General features: G+C 40.4%; 2 non-coding genes across 2 annotated transcripts; both read right to left on the bottom strand.

Annotated features, from left to right (window-relative positions):
* Positions 1 to 315: 315 nt before the first annotated feature.
* LOC141722688 (small nucleolar RNA R71) lies at positions 316 to 422 on the bottom strand. The gene has a single exon (XR_012575694.1). It is a non-coding gene; the product is annotated as a small nucleolar RNA R71 (small nucleolar RNA).
* A 5365-nt stretch (positions 423 to 5787) lies between these two features.
* LOC141722510 (small nucleolar RNA R71) lies at positions 5788 to 5894 on the bottom strand. Its single transcript, XR_012575527.1, has one exon. It is a non-coding gene; the product is annotated as a small nucleolar RNA R71 (small nucleolar RNA).
* Between the last annotated feature and the right edge of the window lie 4137 nt (positions 5895 to 10031).

Genomic DNA, 10031 nt, shown 5'->3' with positions numbered 1-10031 from the left:
CCATCGCGGCTAACACTTTTAAAGATCAAGTCAAGCACGATCCAGATGATACAGAACTCAGTTCAGTTTGGGAGTTCTCCTACCGAAGACCCCAACATGCACATCAGGGATTTCATCGAGATCTGCGACACTTTCAAGTTCAATGGTGTGACTGAAGATGCCATTAAGCTGCGACTCCTAGCTTCAATTTCTAAAGCCTTTTTGAGGGAAAAGGCTAAGTGTTGGTCACACTCTCTACCGGCAGGGTCTATCACAACTTGGGAAGATCTTGCTCAAAAGTTTCTCACTAAATTTTTTCCCATGGCGAAGACTACAGCAATCAGGAATGCTCTTACCCAGTTCGCGCAGTAAACTGGAGAATTTCTGTGTGAGGCTTGGGATCAATATAAGGAGATGCTAAGGAAGTGACCATACCATGGCATGCCTGATTGGATGATTATCAACTATTTTTAAAATGGATTGGGTCCTACTTCTAGGCCCATGCTTGATGGAGCATCAGGAGGAGCCTTGTGGGCTAAGAGCTACGATGAAGTTTATGAACTTATTGAACTGATGGCTGCTAATGAGTACCAGAATCCTTCCCAGATATTGACTCAGGGAAAAGTAGCAAGAATTCTTGAGTTGGATGTAGCAACTGCTATAGCTTCCCAACTTAAGGCTTTGACAATGAAGGGGGACACTTTGGCTAATTATTGAGTTAATTAAATTACTAGTGTCTGTGAGCTTTGTGCCGGTGCCCATGAGACTGATCAGTGCGTAATTTCTAATGAATCAGCTCAGTTCGTGAGCGACTTCCAGCAATCACAGCAACCTGTGCCAGCCACCTATCATCCTAACAACCGCAATCATCCCAATTTCAGCTAGAGCAACGCTCAGAATGTGGTTCAACAGCCTTATCAGCAGTATCCAGCTAAGCAGTACAACCGCCCTGGTTTTCAGCAACCGCATTATGCACCAAAATAACAACTTCAGCTGCAACAAGCTAATGAAAAATCTGAATTAGAGGAGTTGAAGCTCATGTGCAAGAGTCAAGATATTTCTATCAAGACCTTGGAAAATCTAATTGGGCAAATTTCCAATGCCTTGCTAAATCGTCAACCAGGTATATTGCCTAGTGACACTGAAGTGCCAGGAAAGAAGGAAGATAAGGAGCAGGTAAAGGCAATCACTTTGAGGTCTTGGAAGGTTGAAAATCCCGATCAAACTTAAGAGTTGACTGAAGAAGCTGGGGTTGAGGAAGAAGTAAAGCAGAAGGATGAAGAAGTGGAACCAAGGAAGACTACTGTTGAGCACACACTGCCTGATGGTAATACAGGGGAGAAACAAATCTATCCTCCACCGCCTTTTCCTAAGAGGCTGCAGAAGAAAAAGCTGGACAAGCAATTTGAGAAGTTTCTGGAGGTGTTCAAGAAACTTCATATCAACATACCTTTCACTGAGGCTCTCGAGCAGATGCCTAGTTATGCAAAGTTTATGAAAGGTATTCTCTCTCGAAAGGTGAAGCAAGATGATTTAGAGACTGTCGCTCTCACGGAAGAATGCAGTGTTGTGCTGCAGCAGAAGTTGCCTCCGAAGATTAAAGATCCAGGAAGCTTTACTATTTCATGTACTATTGGGAAAGTGTCTTTTGACAGATACTTATGTGACTTGGGAGCTAGCATCAATCTGATGCCTTTGTCAATCTTCAAGCAATTGGACTTACCTGATCCCAAACCACCTTACATGACCTTGCAATTAGCCGACCATTCTATTACATATCTGAGAGGTATTGTGGAGGATGTCTTGGTCAAGGTGGATAAACTCATCTTCCCTGCTGATTTCATCATTCTTGATTCCGAGGAGGATAAGAAGATTTCCATAATCTTGGGAAGGCCTTTCTTGGCAACTGGTCGGACTTTGATTGATGTGTAGAAGGGTGAGCTTACAATGCGAGTGTTGGATCAGGATGTGAATTTCAATGTGTTCAATGCTATAAAATTTCCTACTGATAATGAAGAGTGCTTAAAAGTCGAGTTGGTCGATTCAGTGGTCACATTGGAACTTGATCAAATGCTAAGGTCTGATGCCTTAGAAAAAGCCTTGTTGGGAAATTCAGACAGTGAAGATGACGAAGGTGATGAGCAATTGCAATATTTGAATGTGTCTCCCTGGAAGAGGAAGATCGATATGCCTTTTGAATCTCTTGAAATGGAAGAATTGAGCAAAGCTCCTAAATTCCTCAAGCCTTCTATTAAGGAAGCTCCTACTCTTGAGCTTAAGCCTTTACCTGAACATTTGAGGTATGCTTTTTAGGTGATGCATCGACTCTGCCTGTTATTATTGCATCTGACCTTTCTGGTAGCGATGAGGAAAAGCTTTTGAGAATTCTGAGAGAGTTCAAATCGGCAATTGAATGGACTATAGCAGATATCAGGGGAATCAGCCCTTCTTACTGCATGCATAAAATTCTGCTAGAAGAAGGTAGCAAGCCCACACTGGAGCAGCAAAGAAGACTTAATCCAATCATGAAGGAAGCAGTAAAGAAGGAAATTCTGAAGTGGCTAGATGCAGGGATCATTTATCCTATCTCTGACAGTTCATGGGTAAGCCCGGTTCAATGTGTACCAAAGAAAGGTGGTATTACTGTGGTAGCAAATGAGAAGAATGAGCTTATTCCTACACGGACAGTCACCGGGTGGAGAGTCTGTATGGACTACAGGAAGCTAAACAAGGCCACCAGGAAGGATCATTTTCCCTTGCCCTTCATTGAACAGATGCTTGACAGGTTGGTTGGTCATGAGTACTATTGTCTTTTGGATTATTATTCGGGTTATAATCAGATTTGTATCGCTCCAGAAGATCAAAAGAAAACTACCTTCACTTGTCCATTCGGTACATTGCCCTTTAGACGAGTTTCTTTTGGTCTGTGTGGTGCACCAGCCACATTTCAATGATGTATGATGGCCATCTTTTCTGACATGATTGGCCAGAATGTGGATGTATTCATGGACGACTTCTCAGTCTTTGGTGATTCTTTTGATGAATGCTTGCAAAATCTTGGACATATTCTCAAGAGGTGCGTTGAGACCAATTTGGTTATCAATTGGGAGAAATGTCACTTTATGGTGCGTCAAGGCACAATTCTCGGGTACAAGGTTTCTAGTAAGGGTCTTGAGGTGGATAAGGCCAAGATGGGGGTCATTGAGAATCTTTACCCACCTATTTCTGTTAAGGAAATTTGCAGTTTTCTTGGTCACATGGGTTTCTACAAGCATTTCATCAAAGACTTCTCGAAAATTTCAAAGCCATTATGCAGTTTACTAGAGAAAGATGTCCCTTTCAAGTTTAATGACGAGTGCCTTGCGGCTTTTGAGATATTGAAGAAGAGTCTAATCTCGGCACCAGTCATAACTGCACCTGATTGGAATGAACCTTTTGAGATGATGTGTGATGCAAGTGATTATGCAGTTGAAGCAGTTCTAGGGCAGAGGAAGAACAGCATATTTCATGTAGTCTACTACGCAAGTAACACTCTAAATGGTGCATAACTGAATTACACTACTACGGAGAAAGAACTTTTGGCTATTGTCTATGGTTTTGAGAAATTTTGATCTTATCTACTTGGGACTAAGGTGACAATTTTCACTGATCTCACCGCCATTCGGTATCTCGTCTCGAAGAAGGACTCGAAGCCTAGATTAATTTGATGGGTTCTTTTGCTCTAAGAATTTGAACTAGAGATCAAGGACTGAAAAGGAACTGAAAATCAAGTCGATGATCATCTCTCGTGTTTAGAGAATCCTAATGCTACTTCATTGGATAAGACCTTGATAAATGAGTCTTTTCCCGACGAGCAGCTGTTTGGAGTGCAAGAAGAAGAGCCGTGGTTTGCAAACATTGTGAACTACCTTGTGAGAAACATTATGCCTTTTGACTTATCGTATGCTTAAATGAAGAAGTTTCTACATGAAGTGAAGTGGTATATGTGGGATGAGCCATTTCTTTTTTGCCAGGGAGCTGACCAAATCATCAGGAGATGTATTCCTTACAGTGAAATGGGGGGATCTTGCGAGATTGCCACTCAACGGCTTATAGAGGAAATTATGGTGGAGAAAAGACAGCAGCTCGTGTTCTTCAAGCAGGTTTCTTTTGGCCAATATTATTTAAAGATGCGCATTAGTTCATTTTGAAATGTGATCGATGTCAATGTGTGGATAATATGTCTAAGAAGGATGAGATTCCTTTTAATGTGCTTCTCGAGGTTGAGGTCTTCGATGTTTGGGGAATTGACTTCATGGGGCCATTTGTCTCGTCTTGCAACAATCAGTATATCTTGTTGGCAGTTGATTAAGTGTCAAAATGGGTTGAAGTTAAGGCATTTCCAACGAACAATGCGAAAGTCATGCTTAATTTTCTTCACAAGCAGATATTCACAAGGTTTGGGACTCCAAGAGTCATAATCAGTGATGAGGGGTCGCATTTTTACAACCGCAAGTTCACCACCATGATGAAGAGGTATAATGTGAATCATCGCATTGCTACGGCTTATCATCCTCAGACAAATGGTCAAGCTAAGGTATCTAACAGAGAGATAAAGTGCATTTTAGAGAAAGTGGTATGTCCATCAAGGAAGGATTGGTCTTTGAAGCTTGATAAAGCTGTTGGGCGTATAGAACAGCATATAAGACTCCATTGGGAATATCTCCATTTCAGTTATTTTATGGTAAGGAGTGTCATTTGTCGGTGGAGCTCGAGCATAAGGCTTATTGGGCTTTGAAGAAATTGAATCTGGACTTGGATGCAGCTGGAAAGAAAAGGATGCTTCAATTGAACGAACTTGATGAATTTCGACTTCAAGCTTACGAGAACAACAAAATATACAAGGAGAAAGTTAATAGGTGGCACGATCAGGGTCTAGTGCTCAATAAATTTCTGCCAGGGTAACAAGTTCTTTTATTCAACTCTCGTCTCCATCTTTATCCTGAAAAGTTGAAGTCAAGATGGTCAGGGCTCTTCATAATCAAAAATGTGTTTCCACATGGAGCGGTGGAAATTTTTGAGAATGATCCGGGCCAAGCATTCAAGGTAAATGGTCAACGGTTGAAGCATTATTATGGTGATACGGCAAACCGCGAGGTGGTTAGTGTCATTTTATTATCCACTTGATCTCGAGATTCTACGTCGAGCTAGCGACATAAAAGAAGCGCTTCTTGGGAGGCAACCCAAGTTTGTTGTACATTAGTAGGTAGAGGAAGCAAGAAGAAAAGAGAAAAACACAAAAAAATCAGAAAAAGGAAAAAAATCGGGGCCAAGTATAGAAGCTAGGCGCGCCCGCGGTGGCCAAGAGCGTGGCCGCTCCGTTTTTCCAGTAACCAAGCACGCCCGCGCTGTCCTTGCGCGCGTCCGCGTCGGTTTTCCAGAATGTGAGTGTGCTCGCGTTGTCCTAGCGCGCGCCCGCGCCGAGTCCCTGTTCAGAAAAAATAAAATAAAAACAGCTGTTTATTAGATAAAATTGGGATTTTAATTCCAAATTCAATTCTAACCCGATTTTTACTCTTCCATATCCCATAATTCCCTCTCCTAATCAATTCCATTATTCCCACGATTCCCATAATCAATTCCCACTTCTATTCCTTATCAAATTCACACCCCTCCACCTATAAATATATACACTTGCATACATCTTCTCCACTCTCTACCGGCAAGGCTAAGTGTTGGTTACACTCTCTACCGGCAGGGTCGATCACAACTTGGGAAGATCTTGCTCCAAAGTTTCTCACTAAATTGTTTCCCATGGCGAAGATTGCAGCAATCAGGAATGCTCTTACCCAGTTCACGCAGCAAAATAGAGAATCTCTATATGAGGCTTGGGATCGATATAAGGAGATGTTAAGGAAGTGCCCATACTATGGCATGCCTGATTGGATGATTATCAACTATTTCTACAATGGATTGGGTCCTACTTCTAGGCCCATGCTTGATGCAGCATCGGGAGGAGCCTTGTGGGCTAAGAGCTACGATGAAGCTTATGAACTTATTGAACTAATGGCTGCTAATAAGTACCAGAATCCTTCCCAGAGACTGACTCAGGGAAAAGTAGCAAGAATTTTGGAGTTAGATGCAGCAACTGCTATAGCTGCCCAACTTAAGGCTTTGACAATGAAGGGGGACACTTTAGATAATTATGGAGTTAATCAAATCACTAGTGTCTGTGAGCTTTGTGCTGGTGCCCATGAGACTGATCAGTGCACAATTTCTAATGAATCAGCTCAGTTCATGAGTGACTTCCAGCAATCACAGCAACCTGTGCCAGCCACCTATCATCCTAACAACCAAAATAATCCCAATTTCAGCTGGAGCAATGCTCAGAATGCGGTTCAACAGCCTTATCAGCAGTATCCAGCTAAGCAGTACAACCACCCTGGTTTTCAGCAACCGCAGTATGCACCAAAACAACAACTCCAGCTGCAACAAGCTAAGGAAAAATCTGAATTAGAGGAGTTGAAACTCATGTGCAAGAGTCAAGTTATTTCTATCAAGACCTTGGAAAATCAAATTGGGTAAATTGCCAATGCCTTGCTAAATCGTCAACCTGGTACATTTCTTAGTGACACTGAAGTGCCAGGAAAGAAGGAAGATAAGGAGCAGGTAAAGGCAATCACTTTGAGGTCTGGGAAGGTTGCAAATCCCGATCAAACTCAAGACTTGACTGAAGAAGCTGGGGTTGAGGAAGAAGCAAAGCAGCAGGATGAAGAAGTAGAACCAAGGAAGTCTACTGTTGAGCACACTCTGCCTGAGGGTAATACAGTGGAGAAATAGATCTATCCTCTACCGCCTTTTCCTAAGAGGCTACAGAAGAAAAAGCTGGACAAGCAATTCGAGAAGTTTCTGGAGGTTTTCAAGAAACTTCATATCAACATACCTTTCGCTGAGGCTCTCGAGCAGATGCCTAGTAATGCAAAGTTTATGAAAGGTATTCTCTCTCGGAAGGTGAAGCTAGATGATTTAGAGACTATCGCTCTCACGGAGGAATGCGGTGTTGTGCTGCAGTAGAAGTTGCCTCTGAAGCTTAAAGATCCAGGAAGCTTTAATATTCCATGTACTATTGGGAAAGTGTCTTTTGACAGATGCTTATGTGATTTGGGAGCTAGCATCCATCTGATGCCTTTGTCAAACTTCAAGCAATTGGACTTACATGATCCCAAACTAACTTACATGACCTTGCAATTGGCCGACCGTTCTATTATATATCTGAGAGGTATTGTGGAGGATGTCTTGGTCAAGGTGGATAAACTCATCTTCCCTGCTGATTTCGTCATTCTTGATTCCGAGGAGGATAAGAAGATTCCCATAATCTTGGGAAGGCCTTTCTTGGCAACTGGCCGGACTTTGATTGATGTGCAGAAGGGTGAGCTTACAATGCGAGTGTTGGATTAGGATGTGGCTTTCAATGTGTTCAATGCTATGAAATTTCCTACTGATAATGAGGAGTGCTTAAAAGTCGAGTTGGTCGATTCAGTGGTCACATTGGAACTTGATCAAATGCTAAGGTCTGATGCCTTATAAAAAGCCTTGTTGGGAAATTCAGACAGTGAAGATGACGAAGGTGTTTAGAGACTAACAACCACTCTCATTGATAACAGTCAAGGGTGCATGATTTCTCTTATTTTTACTCACCTCACTCTTTTAAGAGGATGAAGTGGTTGGTTTCCTAGCTTTTAATGGTAAAGAAGGAAGGGTCTCAAGTATGGAAGGCTCATGTTGGTGTTCATGTGTTTGTACTTCCACAAGTACAGGAGCCATAACTGTACTAGGTTGAACATTAGACCTCATGTCATGCATAGGATAAGGGTAAGTCATGAAACTCTCCAACATGAATGGAGTGATTATGAGAATTATAGGTACCTTATTGTTTATAATAAGTTAGCCAAATAGAATTTTGGACACCTGTTTACAATTTCCTATCTTTTTTCTCTCAATACCATTAAGTAATGAATATCTTGAACTTTATAATTTGAAGTAGACATTATAAACCTAGGAAGAAACATTTCCTTACCTCTTGTGGCCAAAAGCATTGTGAGCCTTGTGTTGAGTTCCTCCAGAATCAAGAGACCCACATTTATATGTCTGTTGTGAGCCATGGAGAACACCAGATTCTAGACCACACTTGAGATGTTGTCATACCCTGTCTTTCTGTAGGTGAAAGCTCTCACTATGGAGTCAAACAGGAATGAGCATTCCCTCCTCAAATGCTTCTTGTTCAAGCTAGAAAGGTTGATTCTTTCATTGTAACTGATGAAGTCCATGAGTTCAGATAGCTCTTATTGAGTAGGCAGCTCCACCAAGTTGTCAATAGGAATAACCAAAGTCTTGTTGACATCATTCTCATTGAATTCCACCTGTTGCCATTGGATTGTGCAGTTTACCACCGAAGATGCAACTTGATTCTCATGCACAACTGTCTTAATCACAGTTGAGTTCTAGAAATCATTGAGAACATCCAGATACAGAATTGGATTTGCAGTTAGAACACCTACAAAGAATGTCTCAGATAGAAACTTGACAAAGCTCTTGAAGCTATCAGGAGCTTGGTTAGCATCTGTGAATGCAAGGTAGTTGGTTCCCTCCTTTGGGATGAAAGCTCTAACAGTGTTTGATGTCATTTGAAGTGTTTGAATTTGAGTGAGTAAGAAATTTGAGAGATAAAGAGTTGGAAATGAGAGAGAACGGTTAAGATCTGCAAAAACTAGGTCACTTGAGATCTCGAAAGCGTAAAGAGGGGTTATGTCGAGATGTCTGGATATTTATAGAAAAAGGTAAATGACTTGTCGAGAAGTGGAATTAAAATTTTGGGATTTGCTTATCGAGAAGTCACGTGTGAAAATAGAAACATATCGATATGTCACTTTCCTGACTCTTATCGAGAACTAGATAGTGACTTATCGAGATGTCAAATAAATACCCAGTTTTTCCTGAATGGAATATATTTTTTCCAATTTCTATTTGAATAAATCAAAATAAAATTAGAATAATTTTATATCAAAAGTATTTTACTAAATTAATTTATTAAATTAAATTATTTCAGTCCTAAGTTGTTGAGAAGTCTAAAATATACTTGTAAAGAACTCAACTAATTAACATATATCGAGATCTCTACAATGACTTATCGAGAAGTTATAATGAGGCTTGTCGAGAAGTCCTTCGAGAAGTCAAGAAAATGACTTATCGAGAAGTCTCAAAATGACTTGTCGAGAAGTCAGTTAGACTTATCGAGAACTTAGTTCTCTATATACTTTTATACTTTTTGATTCTGTCTTATGCTAATTTCACACATTGAAAATGTAAACTAACAGTTAGACAGTTTTCTAAAAATTTGAAAAATTCCACGCTAAATTTTGAATTTTAAAAAATAAATATAAAGAGAATTCTGAAATATTTATAAGACATATTCCAGTTAATTTCCAATTAAATCAAATCAATTTTGATTTACTAGAAATTAATCTGCTGCAACATATTAGCTGAGTTCTTGCCTTTAGGATGGAGAATTTAACATTCCAATTTCACCAAAAAGTCTAGTAAAAGTTGCTTCATCCAAAAGTTTAGTGAAAATGTCAGCTAATTGTTTTTCTGTTGGAACAAAAATAAGCTCAATAGTACCATTTGCAGCATGTTCTCTAATAAAATGATACCTTACATCAATGTGCTTTGTTCTAGAATGATTAACTAGATTAGCAACAATAGAAATAGCACTAGTATTATCACACATAATTGGAGTTTTGTGTATCACTGGGCCATAGTCCACTAGCTGATTTCTAATCCAAATCACTTGAGCACAGCAACTTCCAGCAGCTATGTATTCCGCCTCAGCTGTGGAAGTTGACACAGATTGATATTTCTTACCATACCAAGATACAAGATTTTGTCTAAGGAATTGACAGCTTCCACTAGTGCTCTTTCTGTCAACCATGTATCCAGCAAAATCTGCTTCTGTGTATCCAACAGCTTCAAATCCAGTTCCCTTAGGATACTATAATCCCAAGTTTGGTGTTTCC

The sequence above is a fragment of the Apium graveolens genome, chromosome 4 (genome assembly GCF_009905375.1).
Source record: "Apium graveolens cultivar Ventura chromosome 4, ASM990537v1, whole genome shotgun sequence".
NCBI classification, from domain to species: Eukaryota; Viridiplantae; Streptophyta; class Magnoliopsida; order Apiales; family Apiaceae; genus Apium; species Apium graveolens.
This window is presented reverse-complemented; position numbering and strand designations above follow the sequence as displayed.